The sequence below is a fragment of the Lissotriton helveticus genome, chromosome 3_1, assembly GCF_964261635.1.
Source record: "Lissotriton helveticus chromosome 3_1, aLisHel1.1, whole genome shotgun sequence".
NCBI lineage: Eukaryota > Metazoa > Chordata > Amphibia > Caudata > Salamandridae > Lissotriton > Lissotriton helveticus.
The window spans coordinates 420,657,725-420,672,315 of record NC_136061.1 but is presented as its reverse complement, the minus strand read 5'-3'; positions in this window follow the sequence as shown (position 1 = coordinate 420,672,315).

Here is a 14,591-nt window from a genome sequence, read left to right as displayed (position 1 = left end):
GGCAACATCTGCTTACCCGATGGAGTTAGAGTTAGAGTGGTTCCTCCTCCGGATGTGTCCAGGACCCCTGAGGTCGCCGGTTGAGAAGCGGGAGCCGCAGAGCCTGGTTTGGTAGCACTTATTGAACTGGCAGCAACCGCCGTCACCGCCATCGCTGTTGTAGTAGATGGTACCACCGCGGCATTCTTGTTGTTTGCGCGGGTGGACCTTGGCACATTTTTGGGAGCCATTGGTGCTCGTAGCCCCCAGAGCACCCTCGATATGTCCTTCACTGAGCCCTCCGTTGCCGGAACAAACAGAGTCAGACGGCACCAAAGACCAGACCAGCCAAGTGTCGAGCCGCTGACCAGCCGCCGAGCTGTTTGCCGGGCGGTCAGCAGAGAGATCTGAAGCAGCCTCTGCATTCGCGGTATGTCCCAAGTTCGGCGTCCGCAACCCCCGCGGGAGCCTCAGCTGAATTCCTCCGGGTCCCAGCCCGGCGTCGAGTGAGAGCGCGAGGCAGTGAGGTAAAAAAGTTAATGCGATCAGCGGCAGCTTAATGTAAAATCTGTGAGTTCAGAAAACCATTACTCCGTGTAAACCGTGTTAATCCATAAAAAAACAAGCATAGGAAAAAGAGAGTCTGTCAGGTAAAGTCTATCGGGTAGGGCGAGTGGGGAGCTCCTTCTAGCTACTGCTCTGTGGCGTCCTCAGTCCGCCATCTTCCTTCTTCTACTCTATTCCTATTATTTTATTTTAACTATCGCATTAGATGTTAAGCAAAAACAAACAGCTTAGCAAAGCAGCAATGCAAGCTTCTTGCAAGTTAGGACACAGAACAGCCATCTTAGTTCTAGTGCGCAGAAACAAAAGCTTGGCTCCAATAATCAAAGTAAGGTCTCAGTCAGCGATGGAACCGACCTCGGGCTATGCCCATCCAGCTCTACATCAGAGTCGGGAATGACAATTGGGATTGCTCTGCTGTGGGATATCTGCAGCATCGGCACTGAAGGAGATGCAGAGGAAGGTCTCGGTATCTTCAGCAGCTCCATTTTGAAACCGACGGTCACTGAGGGCAAACTCACCGGCAAGGATCCAGGGGGGGTCCTCCCAAGCCCTTGGGGCCCCTCCCAAGCCTGTGGGGCCCAATGGCACTCCAGAGGGGCCAGGTTGCACAAATATGAGGTGCATGGCCTCATAAAATGGTTTAAGCTGGACGGGGGTTTCTCTGGCTCTGGGAAAGTCTGGGAAGCATGGAGCAGACCCCGACTCAGGCTTAGCTGAAGCCTCAGAAATGGAGTGCCAACGCTTAAGCACCTAATCAGATGACTTCTACGAATATGGCAAAGCCAAAGACTTTTTCCATTGCTTATGTTTGTGGGACTTACCTGACGTCTTTGAGTGGGACGATGATCGCCAGGTGAGCCTCCTTGAACAGTCAAAGAGCTTTCCCATGACTCAAATCTTAAGCGTTGTGGGATTGTCTGATGTCAGGTGGCGGGAAGCTTGAGGGATCGCTCTCTCAGCACCTTTAGGTGCATGTGGCGGCAGTCCTCGCAGGTCTTGGAATCGTGGGCCTTCTCAAAGCCCTACAAAGTCAGTTTTGGTCTGTCACAGACAACTGCCTATGACAGGCACCACATGGTTTCAAACTAGACAGGTTTTTTAGGGAAATCCTGTAACACCAGGAGAGAAAAACTCTCAAAAAGGGATTGACAACAGTTGAGAAAAAAGGCAAGCAAAATACAACTGAGGTAGGCTTTTCAAGTATCAGCACTATCTAGCACGTAAAGGAAAGAACTGTCATCAGCGTGCCAGAGTGACACCTCTATAGGTACCACGCAAGTAATTTCTAGTGTGACAACGCCAACATGGAGCAAAATGGCACTACCTACCGGCACGCAGGGGTACTGCTAAAAATGTCCAGTTCCAGTCTGACTCCTGGGGAATATCTAAGGTAAGAAATTTACTGCTAGAAGTCTCTATCAGATAGTGTTTTTATCAAGAAAGATGGCTTGCGCTAAACTTGTTTAAAGCATCAAATTGAAGTAGGCTTCGTTTTATGCTGGGCTAATATTCTAACACCGGAATTGATGGTAGCAGTCAATCCCTCGTGGGAGACATGCAGGGTATAGTGTCTCCCTCTCCCCAGCCTGGGTTCTCCAGCACAGTCAGCTGCACTTTTTACACTCAAGGTCGCATCTCAGCTCCCTGCATCAGGCACCTCTCTCCTGAGTACTGGCTGTGCTGGTAAGGTGGCAGACAAACTGTCTGGTAAGTCGGGAAATGTGGTATGGGGCGCATTGCGTTCCACTCCATGCGGAAGTGACTGAGTTGTGCTCTCTTAAGTTAGACTCCTAGTGAGTTGGTGATTTTGGGTCTCGCAGGTTGTGTTGTACTGTGGAATAATCTCCATCCTTCCATTTCAGGTCACCTCTGGCCTTCATATGGATAAGGCCCGAGGCCTGGAACAATATCAGGAGGTTTGGGCAATTGCTTGCTACCTAGCTTAGCCAATTTCTATGAAGGTGCTCAGGTTCTTTGGCTTCTGCAATGGTGATGCTTACGCTCTCAGCGATGATCCACATGCTTTTTGTTTAGAGGAGCTGTGAGGGTGGAGCGACCTAACACATCGCGAGTAGCAGTGAGAGTTTGAGAGAGGAGTGAGAGCCATGAGTGAAGAGTGAATTTAAGGAAAGGAAATTGAGTGAGAGAGCACGTGTAAGAGGAGTGAGTGTAAGATAACTGTTTGAGAGAGGCAAAGAGAGAATGTGAGCGATGAGTGACAATGGATGTGTTGTAAGTGAGAGACGTGTGAGAAAGGAGTGAACGCGAGCTGGGAGGAATAGCAACAGTTGTCAGTGAAAGGCGGAGAAACAAGAGGAGAGGGCAGTTGCTCCTGTTGGGTTTCGGATGGGTGTATCAAATGGGTGTGCAGTTCCTAACAGCGAGTGCAGGGAAAGGGGCGGTCTTTCTTCATGATGCCCTCACACACCCAGAGGGATGTCATGCTTCATCATTTGGCCATGCTCCTTGTCGGGCCAACGCTGCAATGCCCGACGGGATCCCGTAAACGGGGCTCTTTGGCGGAGATCTTTTGAGCAAGCCGTAGGGTGCGTGCGGGTATGAGGCTGGGTAATGCAGAGGTGGGTGAGTTTAAATAAGTCTGGAGCAGTCCTATTCAGATATTATTTATTTGCTATGGTAGTTCCAGCTTAGTTAAAATGTGTTGGAGCTCTAAGTGGATGTAATGTTTCTAAAGGGCTGTCGCGGTGTAGTGGGTCAACATATTTGGGCCTGTTCTGCCCCTAACGGGTCATGTGGCACTTCATCAGGACCTAAAGAAGTGAGTGGTGCTCTACCATGGGTCTGGTTCCCTAGATATGGTATGATATCCAGACGTGGTAGAGTGGTACCCTACTAGACTTATACTGGGGTAGTGTAGACCTATTGAGAGGGGAGAAAAAAAAGGGGGGGGAGAAAACAACAATAATGGAGACTTTAAAAAGGACACACGGCGCGGTGCTCTTAGGTACAGTTAAAACAGCTATGGTGTAGCTGTGTAGTTGCATGCGCATGTGGTGGTATACTTTTAGGTAGCTCTGTTGGATTCATGGTGTTAAGGTGATTCTATATTGGCGCCACAGTGACAGGTGACGATATGTCCATGCATGCGGTAATACATATTTGTGTCAGAAGTATATGTCCGGGGCCTCATTGTGCACGTGGGGGTGCCCATACTTTCACTATGTAGATATTCACATTAATAGCCGTCATCTGAGCGGGCTGTGAGTTGCACTTACATGGTCACGCAAAAGTGCACAGGCTATCACTATGTGGGTGGCTCCTGTCAAATGCAAGCGTGAGTTATGGTGCTCACAACATAGTATCTGCAGCCCAGCGTCGCGTTATGCTTAAAACACAAGGTGGAACCCAAAGACTTTTAGACACGTATTATGAGACATGGGTGTGCACCTGAGTGTGCGTTTTGCGATTGATTCCTTTCAAGTCAGTGCAGGCGGTAAACTGTAGGTATATAGCTACCGCTTTCAGCAAGATGAAGCTAGATAGTCCCGGGAAGTCTAACTGCATTGCAAGCATTCACACAATACAATACACGCACATAGAGGTAAAGGCGGTAGGTTAAAGGTGGTTGTGAAAGGTATCGCCGTTAAACAACGTGCCAGGAAGACTGTGTGGAGGTAATGCCGTACATGACTACTCACCCCCAGTATAGGAGCCTAAAGCTTTACGGGGAAGACAGAGCACGTTGTTGCTCTGAGGCTGTAACAAGAGTTAGTTGCAGAGTTACAAAACATGCCAGATGCATCGCTTACCGGTGTTCCCAATGGCATAGAAGTTTTACTCAGAGAAGGGTGGCAGGCAACTAGCATGATTCCTACCCTTGCTCCGGGCCCCGTGCTCGCTGCTTCCGGGTCTGGAGATTTTGTCGGCAAATGTGCGTCAAAGGCGTCCCAAGGTTAGAGGGGTAACCTCGGCGGCCAACTTGAGAGTATAAGTTTTAATTCAACTTTTTGGATTTACACTGGCGAAGTGGTCTCTGGTAAAAAGTGGTTTTCTGGCCATTATGGTCTGGGTGAAACCGCAAGTTTATGTAAAAAAACGAATTGTGTATGGTTTGGGTCGTTTGTGATGTATAAGAACGCTACATGTAATGTAGCAGAATGCGTATTGGATTGCATGTGCATTCTAAGTAAGGGAGAGCCCAACATAACCCATAAACAGTTAAAGAAGAAATCTAAGGAGGCTCCTTGTCAATACAATTTTATATTGTGTCTATGTAGGTATTCTCTATATTAAATGCAAAGCAGTAAGGGGCTCAATTAACTCCGTACAGTTTTGATTCTGATTATTAAAGTAAATTTTAAGGTGTATTTTCCAAAACAAATTTTGGAGTTCGCAGATGGTGCGAAAATTGTCGATATTAGGTGTAGGTACAAATCCCAAACCGCGTTTGAGTTTGGTGGTCTCTATGGCCGTAAGTGGTCTTTCAGAAAGGTTCACAATTAGTTTTTCTTCTCCAGATGGCTCCTCAAATCCATGTGCAATTGCTGAGTTTGATCCTGCCATTGCACTTGTTTCGGTTGCTGATGGTTCCCTCTTCTTTTTCTGCCTCACCCTCTGCTCCAGCCTCTGCCTAAAAAAGGTTGTGGTTGGAAGATGGCGAACAGTGGTTGAGGCCCATGTTAGGATATTACCACATCTGGGGACCGTGGTAGAGGTGGTCCCCTGATGAGGTTGATGGGCCCCTCGGTTCTCGGAGCTAGAGTTGCTACCTGAGGAGTAGGTTCTTCTGCGTGAGTTGGAACTGTCGTCAGATGAATAATCTTCTCCTGAGGGTGTGTAGTCTTCTTTGAGGTAAGGGTATATCTTTTGTTTACTGAACCTTGTGTTATCCTTTTTCAGTTTGGCAACTTTTTGTCTCATGAGTGATCTTTATTGTCATTGATTTCTCTGGTAATTTCGGCCAGTTTAGCTTTGAAAGCTGTGCTGCGTTGGTCGCCTTCAAAGCCCCTTCTCTTCTGCTATCGTTATCAGTTCGTCGGCCAAGCGTTTGGGTGTTTTGATGATTAAAAAGCAGCAGGTCCCTGGTGCACTTCCAGGACACGAGGGACCTTCCTTGAACTGCTTGTCCTCAAGAAATATTCTTGGTGAGTTGGTCACTATTAGGCCGTTCGGAGCCCAGGTTCCATGCGCCTTAACTCTGGGCATCACGTTTATTCCAGCAGCTCTTCAATAACCAAAGTTGCTGAACAACAGTAAAAGTAAGGCTGTTGTTCCATAAGGCAGGAGTCTGGGGCATCCTTGCCAGCAAAGCTTATTCACCAGCTTGGGTTTCCTTGTCTCAGTATTAATCAATGTCTTGAGGTGTGGGTGTGTGTGTGTGTCTGCATTACAACTCATGTTTTTCCGATGCGACCGCCCAGCTTTTATACATTTGCTTCACACCAGTATTTTTCAACATTTGTCAGCCAAGCTGTAACTGTGCCGACTGCTTGCTCTTTTGCTTAGGTTTGTTGATTCTGATACTGTCTTCTGTCTGACAGCCATAGTTATCTTGCTTCTCTCCGGAAGGACTGACAACCTGCATTATCCACCCCAGGATCGCATGACTCGACCCGGAGCACCTGTAGAACCAATCAAACCACTGAGGAGACCGCTACAAGAATGACTTTCAGTAAACATAGAAGGAACACAGGGACAGGAAACACAAGGCAGGTAGAATATCATTCATTGCCCAGGAAGGATTCAATACCCAAGCCAAGAAAGACAAACAACTAATCCCAAATCAAAAGAAAAAGCAGGCTGCGGTAATACGCCAGCCTGAGAAAAATTACACTAAGACTTATTCAGCAAAATCATTCACTAAACCATACATTAGTCATTAATCCAGCCTGTGCAGTAGGAGTCTGGTGGGACCCTCAAGTGACAGGGCTGCACTCCACTGTAGACTCAGTTTAGATGGAGGGTCAGAAGACCCCCCGCCCCCCAAGCTAAAGCCCCACAGAGACAACCCAACCATACACTCACTCCACCTAGTTTTGGATGGCAGGTTCCAAACCCAACAGCCCATTCACAGAAAGAATCATATCTAACTTCACACTACACTGCTCATTTGGTATAGGGGTATTTCCACGGTCACCCCTCTACAGAGCCCCTGATCTGCGGCAAACCCACAACTGCAGACAAGCTCTGCATGAAAACACTAAAGGAACGAGTAATAAGTGAATGAGCAATATACAACAACCATGTTAAATACATTACAAACTGATCAATGCACACGTATTCACATGATTTTTCTTGATCCCTAAGCTGCATATGACACTATGGATAATGCTTTTATTATTGGAAACTTTAGGGAATAGTCACCCAAATCTCTGGAGATGCCATTAAGTAGTGTGGGTCTTTCCTAGGAGAATGGGAACATGTAGGTGAAGGCATTTATGTCAACACCTATTCCCAGTGTGCATTAATAGTGGAGCATGATTCAGATGAGCCATGGATAGACAATAGCAACCTATTTGAATGAATCCAGAACCAAAGTTCCCGGCTGAGTCCTCAGCAAGCCCTCAAATTTACAGCCTCTAGACCAGTCCTTCGAGTGCTCGCAATAAAACCCTGACTTTGCAAACTGGGTGAAAACCTGTGTGTTTCACGGGATGATGATCTGAGCATCAACTGACAAGTCAGAGCTGTGATCCAAGGTACATTTTGGTTACTAGAACTACCAAGAATGTTGCCTTTCTTTCCCAACAAACAAACAAGTTACTTTGGTAAAGTTTTTTCTGGATACTCTACCTACCTGCAGATCCTTTACCTTTTGAATATCTCCATGCACCAGCTTGGACTGGAAAGTTTTCAATAGATCTCTCACTCCGATAGGTGGTGCCAGCTTCAAGACGGATCTGCACGTGGCCCTGTGCGATATCACTGGAGCCATAAAGCACCCTCGTCGGCTTAATGACATCAGTTTCCGTTCACTTTTTTGAAGTCCTTTGAGGTGAATTGATGAGACTAACATCAAAAATGTAGGTGAAGTTTTCATTATACTCAATATACATATATGAAAAGATGAACAGGATTATTTTGGTACTGTCAGACAAGCAAACGGGATGAGGGTGGGTTTGTCAGAAATCAGCAGGTAGATCCTGTATCCACCAGAAAAAGCATTACACAAGGTAAGTAATTTATTCTTCTGGTGGATACATCTACCAGCAGATTCCTCCCCTTTTGAATAGACTCTCCAAGCAGTCCCACATTTGTCTGAGGTTGTCTGTCCCTACCAAAAAATGCTCTAATACAGAACGTGCAATGTCCATTGGAATCCTGACAATAATGTTTCGCAGAAGTGGGAAGGGAAAACCAGGTTGATGCTTTACAAGTATCAGCTACTGGTACACCTCTTGAAAGAGTGGAGGTAAATGTCTCTGCTGTAGTAGAATGTGCATGAAAATCTTCTAGAGTTTCCTCATGGGCCATGGCATAGCAGATCTTATAGCAAAGAATAATAATCTATCTGGAGATAGTTCACTTGTGGATTGCCTTGCCGTTCATTTTCCCAACATATCCAATGAAGAGTTGGTTGCCCAGCCTGATTTCCTGAGTTCTATCCACATAGAAGCATACAGCTTTCCTAGGGTAGAGACAGTGAAGCCTTTCCTCCTCTTTAATAGGGAATGGAGGAAGGTAAAACTTGGACAGAGTGATAGACTGACCTAAGAAGAGTGGAGTAGCCCCTTTTGGCAGGAAAGCAGCCATAGTTCTTAACACCAACTTGTCAGGAAATAAGGAGGTGAATGGAGTTTTACACTTAAAATTTGGAGTTCACTAACTCATCTAGCAGAGGTAATATCCCCACAAAGAAAATTGTTTTGAAAGTAAGCAGCAGTAAAGGGCATCTGTGAAAGGGTTCAAATAGAGAGCACATACGAAATAAAAGGACTAAGATAAGATCCTACTGAGGCATAATAAATGTTGTGGGAGGGAATTTTTTATGTAAGCCTTTTCATGAATACCAGAACAATGGGAGATTTCAACAGCAACGGACGATCATGGAAAAAAAAAATAACAAAAGGGCTGACAAATAACCTTTAACTGTAGCAACTGTATAGCCCTGTCGGGCTAATGAAAGACCAAAATGAAGATTATCAGATACGTTTTGAGAGGATCTAAAGAATTATCCTCACACCATTTGACAAATTAACTCCAACTATTAGCATAAATGGATTTGGTGGAGTGTTTTCTGGAAAATAAAATATTATACACCACTTCAGGAGTAAGAGAAAAGGAATTCAGGTTGCAAAGAAACTTTCTGTGCAACTGCAGGATGGGAACATGGAAGTAGGCAACCAGTAAATTGACAGGCGCTAGAAGAATCTGAGCTAGGGTAAGCATTTTGAACATTTTGAACTTTTCCTGATTGAGGAACCAGGTCTAGATTCAGAAGCAAACTGCGGTCCTTTTTGGGAGCAGGAAATATCGTGAGTGGAATCCTGCTCAGGAATCATCCCTGTTGCACCATCTGTTGAGGAGGAGGAGGAAGATGAAGAAGAAAGCGGCAGGGCTTGTTGTCTTCAATCAATCAACCAGAGTACTTGTAAAGCGTGTTACTTACCCGTGAGGGTCTCAAGGCGCTGAGGGGAGGGGGTGCCGCTACTGCTCGAACAGCCAGGTCTTGAGGAGTCTTCTTAAGGCGAGTGGGTCTTGGGTCTGCCGTAGGTGGGTAAGGAGTGTGTTTCAGGTCTTGGCGGCGAGGTAGGAGAAGGACCTGCCGCCGGAGGTTGTTCGTTGGATGCGGGGAACAGCGGCGAGGGCAAGGCTGGCGGAGCGGAGCTGGCGGGTGGAGGTGTAGAAGTGGAGTCTGCCGTTCAGGTAGGCTGGTCCGGCGTTGTGGAGTGCTTTGTGTGTGTGGGTGAGGAGCTTGAAGGTGATCCTCTTGTCGACGGGGAGCCAGTGTAGGTCTCTCAGGTGGGGGGTGATGTAGCTGCGGCGGGGGACGTTGACGATCAGTCGGGCGGAGGCGTTTTGGATGCGTTGCAGTCGTCGTAGGTGTTTGGCTGGGATTCCTGCGTAGAGTGCGTTGCCGTAGTCCAGTCTGCTGCTGACGAGGGCCTGTGTCACCGTTCTTTTTGTTTCGGTCGGGATCCACTTGTAGATTCTGCGGAGCACGCGGAGGGTGTTGTAGCAGGAGGAGGAGACGACGGCGTTGACCTGTTTAGACATGGAGAGGGAGGAGTCGAGGGTGAATCCTAGGTTGCGTGCATGGTCGGTGGGTGTCGGTGCTGTTCCCAGTGTGGTCGGCCACCAGGAGTCGTCCCAGGCTGAGGGGGTGGGTCCGAGGATGAGTACCTCCGTCTTGTCTGAGTTCAGCTTCAGACGGCTCTTCCTCATCCAGTCGGCGACGGCCTTCATTCCCTCGTGGAGGTTGGTTTTGGCGGTGTGCGGGTCCTTGGTGAGGGAGAGGATGAGCTGGGTGTCGTCAGCGTAGGAGATGATATTGAGGTCATGTTGGCGGGCCACTTGTGCGAGGGTGGCCATGTAGACGTTTAACAGCGTCGGGCTGAGGGATGAGCCCTGGGGGACGCCGCAGATGATGTCGGTGGCCTCGGATCAGAAGGGCGGGAGGGGGACTTTCTGGGTTCTGCCTGAGAGGAAGGATGTGGTCCAGTCAAGGGCCTTCTCTTTGATTCCGGCTTCTAGGGGGCGTGTCTTTAGAGTGCGATGGCAGACCGTGTCGAAGGTGGCCGACAGGTCCAGGAGGATGAGGGATGATGTTTCGCCGTTGTCTAGTTGGCGCCTGATGTCGTCTGTGGCGGCGATGAGGGCTGTCTCGGTGCTGTGGTTTCGTCTGACCCCGGACTGGTACGGGTCCAAGATGTTGTTGTCTTCCAGGTGGCGGGCCAGTTGCATGTTGACGATTTTCTCGATGACCTTGGCCGGGAACGGGAGCAGGGAGATGGGCCGGAAGTTCTTGAGGTCCTTGGCGTCCACCTTGGGCTTCTTGAGGAGGGCGTTGATTTCGGCATGTTTCCAGCTTTCCGGGAATGTCGCTGTTACAAAGGAGATGTTGATGACCTTCCGTAGTTGGGGTGCGATGGCAGCGTGTGCTATGTTGAATACGTGGTGTGGGCACGGGCCTGACGGAGATCCTGAGTGGATGGAGTTCATGACCTTGCGTGTCTCGTCGTCGTTGACGTTGGACCAGGAGGTCAGGCGGTTGGCACTGGTGGTGTTCACAGGGGAGGTGGGGTCTAGCATAGTCGGGGTGGTCCTGGTGTTGAAGCTGTCCTAGATGTCAGCGATATTGCGGTGGAAGAAGATGGCCAGTGAGTTGCACAGTTCTTGTGAGGGCGATATGCCGTTGGCGTTGGGTTTGGAGAGTTCCTTTACGATGCTGAAAAGCTGTTTGCTGTCATGTGCGTTGTTATCCAGGCGCTCTTTGAAGGAGGATCTCTTGGCTAATCTGATGAGGTGGTGATGTCTGCAAGGGGCGTCCTTGTGGGCTGCGTGGTTGTCCGGAGTGCGTTCGTGGAGCCATATCTTCTCCAGTTTCCGGCATGCGAGTTTGGAGGTCTGCAGCTCGTCGGTGAACCAGGTGGCGTGGTTGTTGGAGGGTTTCTTGAGTGGGGCGAGGGTGTTGGCACAGTCATCGATCCACTGTCTGAGGTTGCGGGCTGCGGTATCTGGGTTGGTGGGGTCGGTGGGTGGGTTTTTGGCGAGGGTGGTGATCAGCTGGTCTTCGGTGACTTTGCTCCAGCAGCGGCGAGGTAGCTGTTGGGTGCGGTGGTGCTTAGTTGGTTTATTGAAGGTGAAATGGATGCAGCAGTGGTCGGTCCAGTGGAGTTCGGTGGTGTAGTAGAAGGTGACGTGGGTGCCTGTGGAGAAGACGGGGTCCAGCGTGTGTCCAGCGGCGTGGATGGGTGCAGTGACGAGTTGTCTGAGGCCAAGGTTGACGAGGTTGTCGATCAGGGTGGCGGAGTTGGCGTCGTTGTTGTTCTAGAGGTGGAAATTCAGGTCCCCGGGGAGGATGCGGTCGTGGAGGCGAGTGAGTGGGTGCTGGCGAGGTCGACAATGGAGTCGCTGAATTGAGCTCGGGGTCCGGGGGGTCTGTAGATGAGTGTTCCTCTGAGGGTGGTGTTGGGGTCGGTGTGGATCTGGAGGTGCAGGTGTTCGGCAGTGTTGAGGGTGTCGTCTGCGTGGGTGGCGACCTTGAGGGTGGACTTGTGGACGATGGCTATTCCTCCTCCGATTCAGTTGGCGCGACCCCTGCGGGTGATCTTGTAGCCGTACGGGATGGCTTTGGCGATGTCGGGCGCCAAGGAGTCGGTCCACCAGGTCTCGGTCAGGAAGGCCACGTCTGGGGCGGAGGGGTCGAGCAGATCCCAGAGCTCGACGGCGTGTTTGCGTGCGGAACGGGTGTTGAGGAGAATGCAGCGGAGGTGGTTGGGTCCAGTCCTTGGAGGTTTTGGTGGCTCTGTCGCAGGTGAAGCTGCAGGTGTGGCAGGAGAAAGGTCCGTGTGTCCGTTTCGGGGCAGCTTGGAAGCAGGTGTTGTTTCGGCCGGCATTGAGTGCGTAGAGGGTGCTGGCGTCGTAGTGGAGTCTGGTGTTGTGGTGTTCGCGGGGTCCAGGGGTTCTGGCGCTGGGCGCGGGCTAGGCGCGGACGGTCGCAGATGGGCTTGCCTTTGGCGCGGCCTCCATAAGAGGGGGATAGGGAGGGAGGAGCAGCTGGGAGGCGGGAGTGGGTGGCCAATGGGGAGCAGCGGGGCAGGCCGCAAGGAAGCAGCGGCGGGAAGGAGCAGGAAACGGCGGGAAAACAGACGGGCAAGGGAGCAGGTACAAGGCAGCTGGCGGCCGTGTGGTGGCATGGGGAGCGACCTGCCTGCGAGCAGGGTCAGAGGTCGCTCCTCTTATACATCCTCTGTAACTTTTGTAAAGAGGATTGATGTCTGTTGTTGTGGATGTTGTTGTCTCGAATATTGTTGACTACCACAAAATGAGAACCCTCTGCTGAACCCTCCACATTTTTTACATTGTCTTTGGTCTATAATTGAAGGTAAAGTGATGAAGCTGTGGCTCGACTCTCTGTAAATCATTCTAAAGCAGAATCTGCTTTTTCTCCTCAAAGTTTGGAGCCATCAAATGGCAAATCCATGAAAGTATTCTGCACATCATGTGAAAGTTTCTCAGCCAGGAATGACATTGGACTGAAACTGCTGAGCCCATAGCTCTTATAACTGAATCAGAAGTGTCAAGCCCTAATTGTATAATTCATCCAGCTGTCGTCATTAATCATTTAAAATAAATTAGTTTAGTCCTCTATCGAGAGTGGAGGTATGATATTTTGTGCTGAGTCTAGTAATGCATGGATATATCTTTCTAGGAGACCGGTTGCATTCAAAGATTTGAGTACCACGCGACCCAATGAAGATCTTTTTGGCAGACTGTTCTTTTTTTCTTGTATCCTCTGTCAAAGTGCGCAGATGGAAAGGAACCAGGAGTAAGCTTTGATAAACAAGAGGCTTGAACTATTTAACTTTCTGGAGGCGGTTGTGATTATATCCAGGAGCTGGTTCTTATCATCTTGCTATCAATCTAGAGACAGCCGTAGCAGTGGTAGGTATGCCCTATATTGCTACAATGGGTTCAGTCAAAGTCTCAAAAAGGGAACCAAAGGTTGTGAGGTATAGGATGCTGAAAAACATCAGTTAATATATTAGACTTTAATTCAGTGATTGGGAGAGGTAAGTATAACATCTCGGCTGCCTTTCGCACCACTGAATAAGATGTCACTTCTGGAGGAGGAGGAGCTTTGGATACAAGTGTTTGCATTCTGGGGATGTGTCAGACCACTCGCTTCCTTTAAATCTTCAAAGTCCAGGTCATGTCCAGGTCATGCTTATTGTCTTTGCCTATATCTTCTTGAGAGACATCATTTCCAAAGAGTAGGCTCTTTCATTGGTAAAGTCATCAGTGGTGTGAATAGTGGCGTCTGTGGAGATGGTTGTGGCATTAACGGCATCAGCTGCAGTGATGGCGGTTGTGGTTGCAGCACCAGTGGAGGGTTTCCTCCAAAGGAAGAAACAGCTGAGGCGGCCTCAATTGTAGCGTTAGAGATGTGGCCACTGGAGCGAAGTTGGCAAGGGATACTGGATCAGTGACATAAACGGCAAGAAGGGTGCTTGCTGGTATGGTGCAGATACGCCTCTCAATGAGTAGGCCACTGGACCCATGAGACCTTGAAGACACAACAGATGGTACCATGTATCTGTTGAAGATGGAAAACACACCATTAGGAAATCAGCTCTGATCCGGACCCAGAGTTGGTAAGGTAGGGTACACAGTATCTTCCTGGGATCACGGAAAAAATGCCACAGGATTTAGCAGATCTGTCGGGGAAGGTACTGGACATGGCATCGCTGGTACAGGAGCTATTGACCCCAGTCAAGGTGGAGTCATCAGAATTGACACATGGGGTGACCACTTCTTGAGAGTGGTTGCGGGGTCACCCATGTTGGAGACTTTATCTTTAGAGGACCTCTGATGGGATTCATGGTGACGACTCTTATATTCTGTCATTGAAGATCTGAAAGAATGAGACAATGGTGATTTAGATATTGGACAGGATTTTTGTCAACCTCTTTTTGTATCTTGCGACCTGTTTATGAATAGTTAGGCTTCTCTTTCCCTTGAGGCTTTCGGATTAATTCAGTGGCCGTCTCTACAGGTATTTACATCATGGTTCATTCCTAGGCACCAAAGACAGATAGTGAGGGTCAGTGATGGATATTGGACCCTCACAATCTGGCCATGGCTTGAATCCAGACTTCCTTGATGCTGACATCGTTCGAGAAAACTGCACCAAATATCTGTATTTTGAAAGAAAACTAAAAAATCGACAGATTTCCTGAGGGGAAAAAAGGAACGGACATCATTATGCCAATGTGGACCCTTTTAAGTCTCCAATGATGTCACACGGGGCTGCTTGTGGAGCAGTCTTGAAGCTGGCACCCCTATCGGCGTGGGAGAGCTACTCAAACGTTTTCCGTCCAAGCTGGTGCATGGGGATGTTCAAAAGGTGAAGAATCTGCATC